The 8,489-nt window shown below is 34.8% G+C and overlaps 1 non-coding gene across 1 annotated transcript; it reads right to left on the reverse strand.

The window, feature by feature from the left end:
• Positions 1-4,934: 4,934 nt before the first annotated feature.
• On the reverse strand, positions 4,935-5,007 carry TRNAA-AGC (transfer RNA alanine (anticodon AGC)). The gene has a single exon. It is a non-coding gene; the product is annotated as a tRNA-Ala (tRNA).
• Between the last annotated feature and the right edge of the window lie 3,482 nt (positions 5,008-8,489).

An 8,489-nucleotide genomic window follows, 5' to 3' on the forward strand; every position in this document is an offset into this window, starting at 1 on the left:
TTTGTGTGTATAAAAAAATATTTATTTTAACTGTCTTTCCAACACTTTTGCATGCAAAAAGTTAAACCAAAGAAATGGGTGAAGAAGGTAGAAAAATATTTGCGTTCGAAAATTTATGCAAAACACGTGCGTAAAGAAAACAATCTCAAAATTTATGTTGAATACATTTAATCTTGAAACAATTTTTCAAGCTTTCATAGCCCCAACCAGCGATTGCCAGCGTTTGTCGTATTGACTGAGGTGCCTCGCTGCCGCTGCTCGATGAAGGATGTGAATGAATGAACCTACCGCACACAAGAGCATGCACCTACCTCATTATTATCATCTTGACATTTTTCGTACGTTTCTGAAATTACAATAGAAAAACGTGCGAAAATTTATTGGCACGTAGGCGTCGATCGTACCACTTACCCGCCGGAGTCGCTCATGCCAACCGCTTGGTAAACGAGGGTTTAAAAAGTGTACCATGCGCAGCACCCTCTAGTTAGCCGCACTTCTAGCTCGCACGCGTTCACTGAAGTGGTAATAATGCATGGGGGTGCACCAACTATATGCGGGTTGGCGCCTCCTTATTTCTCTGCTCTCCTCGCTAGTTTTCTTGGTTTTGTTTTCCTGCCGCGTCTCACGTGATTTTTGTCACCTTCGTGGCCGTTAGTGAAGCAAAACCCCATAATTCATGCAAAAATGCGTGCAACGAAAGGTGCGAAAAAATAACACGCCAAAAAAAAAACTCATCGCTGCGACGAATTTGTTGCCCATACACTCCACCTCATTTCATTTCGTTGCTGTAAAATGTTGCTTTCCTTTGACATCATCCGCCTGCTTGTGCCCGGGGTTCAGCCGCGATAATTCGTGTCAGTTGCGGAGTGTAATGTGCCAAATAAAATTAAGAGGCTACGCAGCCGGCGAAAAAGTCAACGTGTCCTCGCTGTGCGAAGGAGCGGAAATGGGTGTAAAAAAGCGTGTGAAGTTCGTAAGTACGTGTGTGCAGGTATGTACATACATATGTATGTAAGAATCGTAAATGTTCTATACATAAATAAAAAAGAAATATTTGGCGTAAAAAAGTTTAAAAGTTGGAATTTTAATAATGAAATATTGCTAGTACGTGCGAATTGTTGTTGGCGCCATAAGTGTTAAGTTTAAATAAATTACCAGTGGTGGAATGTGTAAAATGTATTAAGTGGCTACGATGTAGCTTTTGCGATGCAGGGAGGAAAGTAATATTCTAGCACCGGAAATAAGGACTGCGTCGAATAAAATTGTCAGTCATACATATGGTGACCAGATTTCTGTGGGCGAAAATTCGAACATACAATTTTGTTTTTAGAATAAAAGGACATAACATCTTTTAATGCAGTTTTATTTTAAAAAAAGAGAAAAAACCTGAAAAATGATCGCAAAAATGTATATATACATACACAAAATATATATACGGTGGCGAGAATATGTCAATAGGGCAGACACATTTTGGCAAGTTTTGGCTACTTTTCTTTGTTTAAACAATTTTTATTATTTTTTATGAAAATGTAGCTTACTATCTAAAACAAATTATGTAAATCCAAATTTCAAAACTTTGAATTTTAACAAATGCTGACACAAATTTTAAATATTTTAACAGTTTTTTTTTTTCAAAGTGCAAGTTTGAATTAGCTTGGGCTTACCGTTGATTTTTGAGAATATTTTTGTTCGCGCGTTTTCTTCCATACAAAGTATGTTCGAAATTTTTTATTATATGGAGAAAATGAGCAATACCTTCCACAAAAAAATTCACGGTAAGTCATAGCTAGTTAAAATTTGCACTTTGAATGGGATACAAAGAAACCGCCTACCCGAATGTTTCTAATAAATCTAATTAAAAAGCTAAAAGTTTTGGTGAACCTTTTTCGAAATTAGCTAATTTTTGTACAACGTTTGAAATTTTGACTTGCATTGTCTTTGTTAAATAACGAGCTCCACTTTCATAAAAGAAAATAAAAAATGTAATAATAATAATCGAAAGTTTATTAGCCAAAGAATATTAAAATGTCTCTTCCCTATTTACATCTTTGCCACTGTATCTATAGCTTATATTTTTCATATCCATGAATTTTATGAGGGAATTATATTTCTCTAAACTCAAGTTAGAATCGCTTCATGAAAAATAACTGTAATGTTCCGCCAAAATCGATACGAATGGTCACCGTAGTTATACATAATTTTTCCCATATTTTATTATTGAAATAATCAAAATATTTTACATGATATGCGTGTTCTTTTGTGAAATGAAATAGTTATTTAATGCGAAAATCGCAAAGAAATAGGAAAACAGCTAAGCTAAAGCCAAAAACGAGGTATGGTGAGAATAAGATTTCGCTGACGGCAGATGTCCGACTTGAAGAACTCTTTAAGGCGAGTGCTTTCCAAGCTGTTTACAATGTAGCCTTGCAAAAGTTGGTCATATTTAGAGAAAGTGTTGAGATGACTCCACCTCATTGTCCTGTAAGAAGCTGCGACAGTGAGAATCCGGTGTGATATTTAGTCTCACCGCATGAATAGCTATCGGACAATGTCCTGTCAATGCACCCACCAGAAGTTTGAGTTGCGATCAGTATGACCGGGCAGTTCCAAGTGTTCTTAATTTGTCCAGCGTTCGCTAAGCTAGCACGATGCCCAACTCCTTAAGAGAAGTAGCAGTCCGAAAGTAGACGAATGTCCCCGCAGTCCTTAGTTAATAAATTTTGTTCGGTTATAACAGGACGTCTTTTCCATATCGTCTGGTGTTTAGGTGTATTCTGAGGTCCTTGCTCGAATTTGCCTGCATCGATCTGGTTCTCTCTTGTGGTTCCTCTTTAGCGTAACACGACAAAACCAGTAATTTTTAAGCAAAAAAACAAAAAACCCACTTCAATTCTTATATAAAAATTTAAGATTATCGTTAATTTCTTCATGATCCAATGACCAGATTTAAACCAATTTAGTATAGGACCACCTGTGAGGTAACACCTTTCCTTTAAAAAAATAACTTTTGAAATCGGTTAACGTGGTCCAAAGTTATGCGGTAACATACATAAGAAAAAATATATAATTATTCCGACGAACTGATAACCTTCTCCTTATGTGAAGTCGGTTAAAAACTTAATTTTTCAAGAATCTAAGTATATTTTGTGTATTTTTTCCACGAATCGATACCACCTTGTATGAATTCGCCTTGGCATTCGCTTATAAATTTTGATTGAAATGACTTTGTAAAAAATAATTTTGCAAGCTTTTTGCTTATTAATCTGCTCCGAACTTCTGCAGCGATTGCGCCGGCTTTAGAAAACAGACGTTCCGAGCAGCAGAGATTACACGATTTGTACATTTTAGTAGTCACAGAATGGTGTTGTACAGAAATTCATATCGATAATGAGTTCAACTCAATTAAAAAAAAAAAAACACACTGTAACTATCAAAATGAACAAATCGTCAGATCCCTGCTTACAGCTTGACAAAATGGATGATGGATCGAAAATTTTACTCTCGATGTAGGTTTAATGTTACTCGGGCAAGTTTCAAGGCAATTCACCTTTCAATTTACCAAAAGACTTGGAATTTTTCAAATCGCCTGTCAGCTTGTATTAAATTTTCTTTAAAGAAAAAATTCAATTTTCGTTGAATTTGTACAGATTTGAGGAAATAATCTTTGCGTTGTTGTTTTGTTTCCATACCGACAGCATATTGAACATAAAATTGTTCTTTGACAATTGAGGCTACAGAGTTGTTTTACTCATAAGCAGAGTTACCATTTTGGTACATTTTTAAACGAGTTTTAGAACGATTTTGATATGAAAAAAAAGTATGTGTGGCAGCAATGCTCAAATTATTTGATGGCTATTTCAAAATTAATCGATTTATTAGAACAAAGAATTCGATTCAATTAAATCAATGTTTGAAAGGCAATACTCGATCATTTGCTTAATCTTACCATCCCTGTACTGAGCTAAAAGTACATTGGTTTTTTCATGGCTAATACACCGATTGTAAAAATGTGATTTAAGTTGCACATTCGAAAACAAATTCGTATGTCTGGCTATAGCTGAACGTGCGGAGGTGCTTGTTGTTATTTTTACAGCAGGTTCGAGTACGAATTCCGTCAGCGCAACACATCATTTTTATTTTTTCTGTTTTTGGTTTTTAATAATTACGAAAAAGCATCTGTGAAGTGCGGAACCAAATAAAACGACGAAAATTGATTAAAGTTGAACATTTGAAGACACATTTTAAAAGCGGCTGTAGCTGAGTGTGCAGTTTCAGAAAATGCGGGCTCAAATCCCGCCAGAGGTAACGTATTAAAATGATAACATAAATTTGTGTTTTGTATCTCTGAACTATGTAAACGCATAAAAAGTGTGGTTAATATTACTAAATCATTGTTGAAAATATCAACCAAGGCATTGTTAATATTAACCAAAAATCACGTTGATTCCTTTTCAAGTTTGAATTTGATAATATTAACCAATTTTTGGTTGATTTTTTCTCAGTGTACTCTTAATAAAAATAAGAAAGGATTTTCTAAAAAGTTGTTTGAGTTTCAAATGTATCCAAAATAATGTGGCTTTGCCGAATGTGCTTTCAAATTAAAAAGGGCTGACAAATTTAGTTGAACCTACTTTGCATTACTTGAGCACTTCGCTAATCGAGCAGTGGACTGTGTGTGAACACCAACAAGCGATAGATAAATTGCAAATTTAATGGAGGCGATAAGTATCTGGCTGAACTTAATATCAGTAAATCAAATCTATAACTTCGCACACGTTCCTCAAAAGCGTATTAACACGAAATTTTCGTTTTGTCAGAAAACGAAAAAACTATTTCTGAGCTCAAGCAAACGGTTTACAAAACTACTAAAATAAATTATAAGTTAATAAAATTTAAATTTTTAGTAAAAAATAAAAAAAAAATTATTCCCTCTTTGGAGATGCGGGGCATCGATCCCCGTACCTCTCACATGCTAAGCGAGCGCTCTACCATCTGAGCTACATCCCCATATAACGGAACTGTGGCTAACTGCGCGTTTCTCACTTATGCGCCAGTGGTAGGGTAGTTTTGTATATGAAATAGTAACAAAATATGTATATACATAAGTACCTATTTATGTAAAAGAAAATTTAAATTTATTGACAATCTGCAATTTATATATGTCTGTAAATAAAACTAGACCTACACAATTTATTTATAACGCTACTTGTCTGCCCAACAACTCTTAACAATGCGTATAGCACGCCAATAGCTGCTTGGTCACGAAGCAGACAGACAACTATTTAGCGATTCCGCACACGTTTGTTACCAACAACAAAAACAATCGGTGATAAATTGACTTAAAACCTATAAAAAGTGAAATAAAATAAATATAAAGAATAACAGTATTATTGAAAACTGGGCGTAAGCTACAAAATAATATTGTGATGCCACTTAAGAGTAAATAAAACGCTTGAAGTGTGCGAATATAGTAAATGAGAATTGATTGAAAACGTCATTCAGGTGTAAAACTAATGATGAATGAAATGTTCAAGGGTAAGTAAGTGGTAAAACAGCAGTGGAGTGCAAATGTACTTGCGCACCAACTGCTTTACTCTCTTGCCGGAGTTTGTCAATGTTGTCCTCGACAAATTGCACTATTTTAAAAGTAAATTTATATGAATAATGATTTTTGAATAATGAACGATTTGGCAGAGTTTTGAATATATCGGGTAACATAAATAAATTTTTGACAAAAAACCCATTCTTAGCATTTTATATTAAAATAAAGTCGAAAGTATTTTTTTATGTAATTTCCGCAAGGTTGGGAACACGGAAAGTTTAGTTTTCTTCGAGCATACTTGGTGTTCTTTCTCAATTCTTTCTCGTTCGATCGTAGCGTTAGTTGTGATGTTCTGAAAATGAGCGGAAGAAAAGTCAGTTGAGTTTGGGGCTTTAAACAGCCCCGGTCCCCCTAAATTTTTAGCCAATCACCTAAAGTAAGTGCACAAAATGAATAGGGGGATGAAATGCAAGTACAAACTCATAAAATTATTTGTATTAATGCCTCCAACGAATGTGGATTCGCCTAGCGACAATAATATGAACTACAAATAAATTCTTGCACTACTAATATTAGAATAATTGAACACGAGCGATCATTCGAATATTCGGCGGAGAACGATTATTCGAATTTTTCTATTCGAATATTTCCTCATTCGAATAGTTCGAATATTCGATTATCCAAATATCCAAAGCCCTCGTTGCCGTTGATAAAGAACGTTTTGCTGCAAAATAGTTTGGAAGAGGGTCGCTTATTATTTTAAAAGTAAAATTTTACTTAATCAATAAGTACTGTAACTTATGTATATATTTTTACCAAATTAGTTTTAAAGTTATTTATTAAAAAAAATTTATTAAAAAAAAACTTTTTCCATTTATGTTACATATAAAAACTATACACGAAAGAAAAGCTGGTTTTTATACTGAAACGGCTGAATTTTTTAAATTTCGATGCAAATATTCACCAAGTGCTGATACATAATTCTTATCCCAGAATTCCCAGGAAAGGCCAATATCGAGACTGACTCGATGATGACCACCTGGGCAGGAGCATAAAAATGATCAGCATAACTCCAAAGTATTCGGTACTTACAACTGATTGAGGAGCAGCTGTAAAATTTGTCAGCATAACGTTAAAGCGCATATACCCCGTGCGGGGCCACGGGCAAAAGTTAGTAACAAATAAATGTTGCTTCTCTTTTCCATTACTTTTCTTTGTTTATTTAACTGTCTACTATATTTATCATTTTTTGCAGGCAAAAACGCTGTGAGTATTTTCTTTGCCCATAAGTCTATTATTATTATCATTATACGTATGTACATGCACATATGTAGATATTTGCAGTACCTAAAAAAAAAAAATTAACAGCTATCTGGGAGCAATATTAGTCTGTGGTCACTTCATGCACACACGTACAAATGTAAGTAGGTATACAGCTATATGTCCATCCATTATCCTTCAGGGCATTTTTCCGGTCATCTTTGCTTTATTTGTTATTGCTGCTGTTAGATTTCGAGCGCATTTGTTATTTCTATTGCTACAGCTGTTATTTATGTACGAAATTATTGTTGCTGCGCCCGCAACATACATACATATATGTATGAGACAAATTACGGCTACATATGAATATTCGTACATACATACATGCCCACATTATTGTTATGCTCCTCATCAACCACCACCCTCACTCTGCCGCAAACACTTATATCATTTTCGGTTATGATGAAATCAAAACATGCTTCCTCATGCAATAATTGCCCACACTTTGCAGTTAGTAAAAAATAGCATAGGATGTGCGTGTGCATGTATTCCCCACCTTACTTCCTCTCAGAGATTCCTTTATGTAGATTGCAGGCGCCAGATATATTTGAAGACGAGCCGAGATGTATCATTCCTGTGAGATGAAATTTTACAGCAATTGTCAACAAACAAAAAAAAAGTGATACCCAAGTGATTGAGTTGGTCAAGCGACAACAGCTTCATATTGACCATCCATCCACCTCTCACTGATTAGGTTTGATGTACGAGTATCATCGCCGTTCACGAAAATTCTTCTATGCATTTTACAAGTACGAGCACACTAGTTATGTAGCTAAAAAGTTTTGTACTTTACTGGTGCTTTTTTCCAATTAAAAATGAATTGTTTTCTTATGTCTTGTCTGTTCGGAAATGTTTATTTAGGACTCTGTTAGCTGGCACTCTCCATACGCTGGGTTTGGTGGCTGTGAAAGGTTATTTCAACCAGCTGTGAATTTACTCATCTGTAAGTGTGGCCACCCTGCACCCTATTGCTGGCTTGCTGCTGACTTTGGCCTTGAGCTGGGCAATGGCTATTCCCATACATACATACATACATATGTACATAGGTGAGCTGAAAGGTGTGTATTGCTTTGTTTCAATTGCAAGTTTTGCAAGAATTTCTACTTTAAGATAAAAGCTATAAAGAAGTTTGCAGTGTTCTTACCTCAATTGTTTACAGATGTTAATGGATGATAGTGGTGATGCCGGGCTCCTTAACGTACATATGTACATACGAGTAGTACTTGACTTTATAGCGAAATGATGATTGACGATGGTTGCAGGAGAGGCTCAGTGGAGAGAGTTGATAGACTATCAAACTTCTCGCATAGGCAAATACACCAAATCATTGTATCGGATGTTCGCAACTATTTTGGAAAAATATGTTTTGCCCGCTTCTTTTTTTTTTTTTTTTTGAAAAACAGATAATGATACTCCGAAATACGTTTTAATATTTTTTCAAGGTGCCTTTTAAGGTTCGAAAAAATGTGGACAAAATCAAAAAATTACCTTAACTTAAATGATTCTTGCGGCTCATTGGTGATATATTTAGTTCAACAAACGACTAAAGTAAAAAAAAAAACACAGAATTTAAGTATTTAAATAATGTATTTAAAAAAAAAATATAAAAATAAATAAAATACGCGTA

This window comes from Rhagoletis zephyria, unplaced genomic scaffold (assembly GCF_001687245.7).
Source record: "Rhagoletis zephyria isolate East Lansing unplaced genomic scaffold, Rhagoletis_zephyria_1.1 Rzeph_scaffold_08642, whole genome shotgun sequence".
Classification (NCBI taxonomy): domain Eukaryota; kingdom Metazoa; phylum Arthropoda; class Insecta; order Diptera; family Tephritidae; genus Rhagoletis; species Rhagoletis zephyria.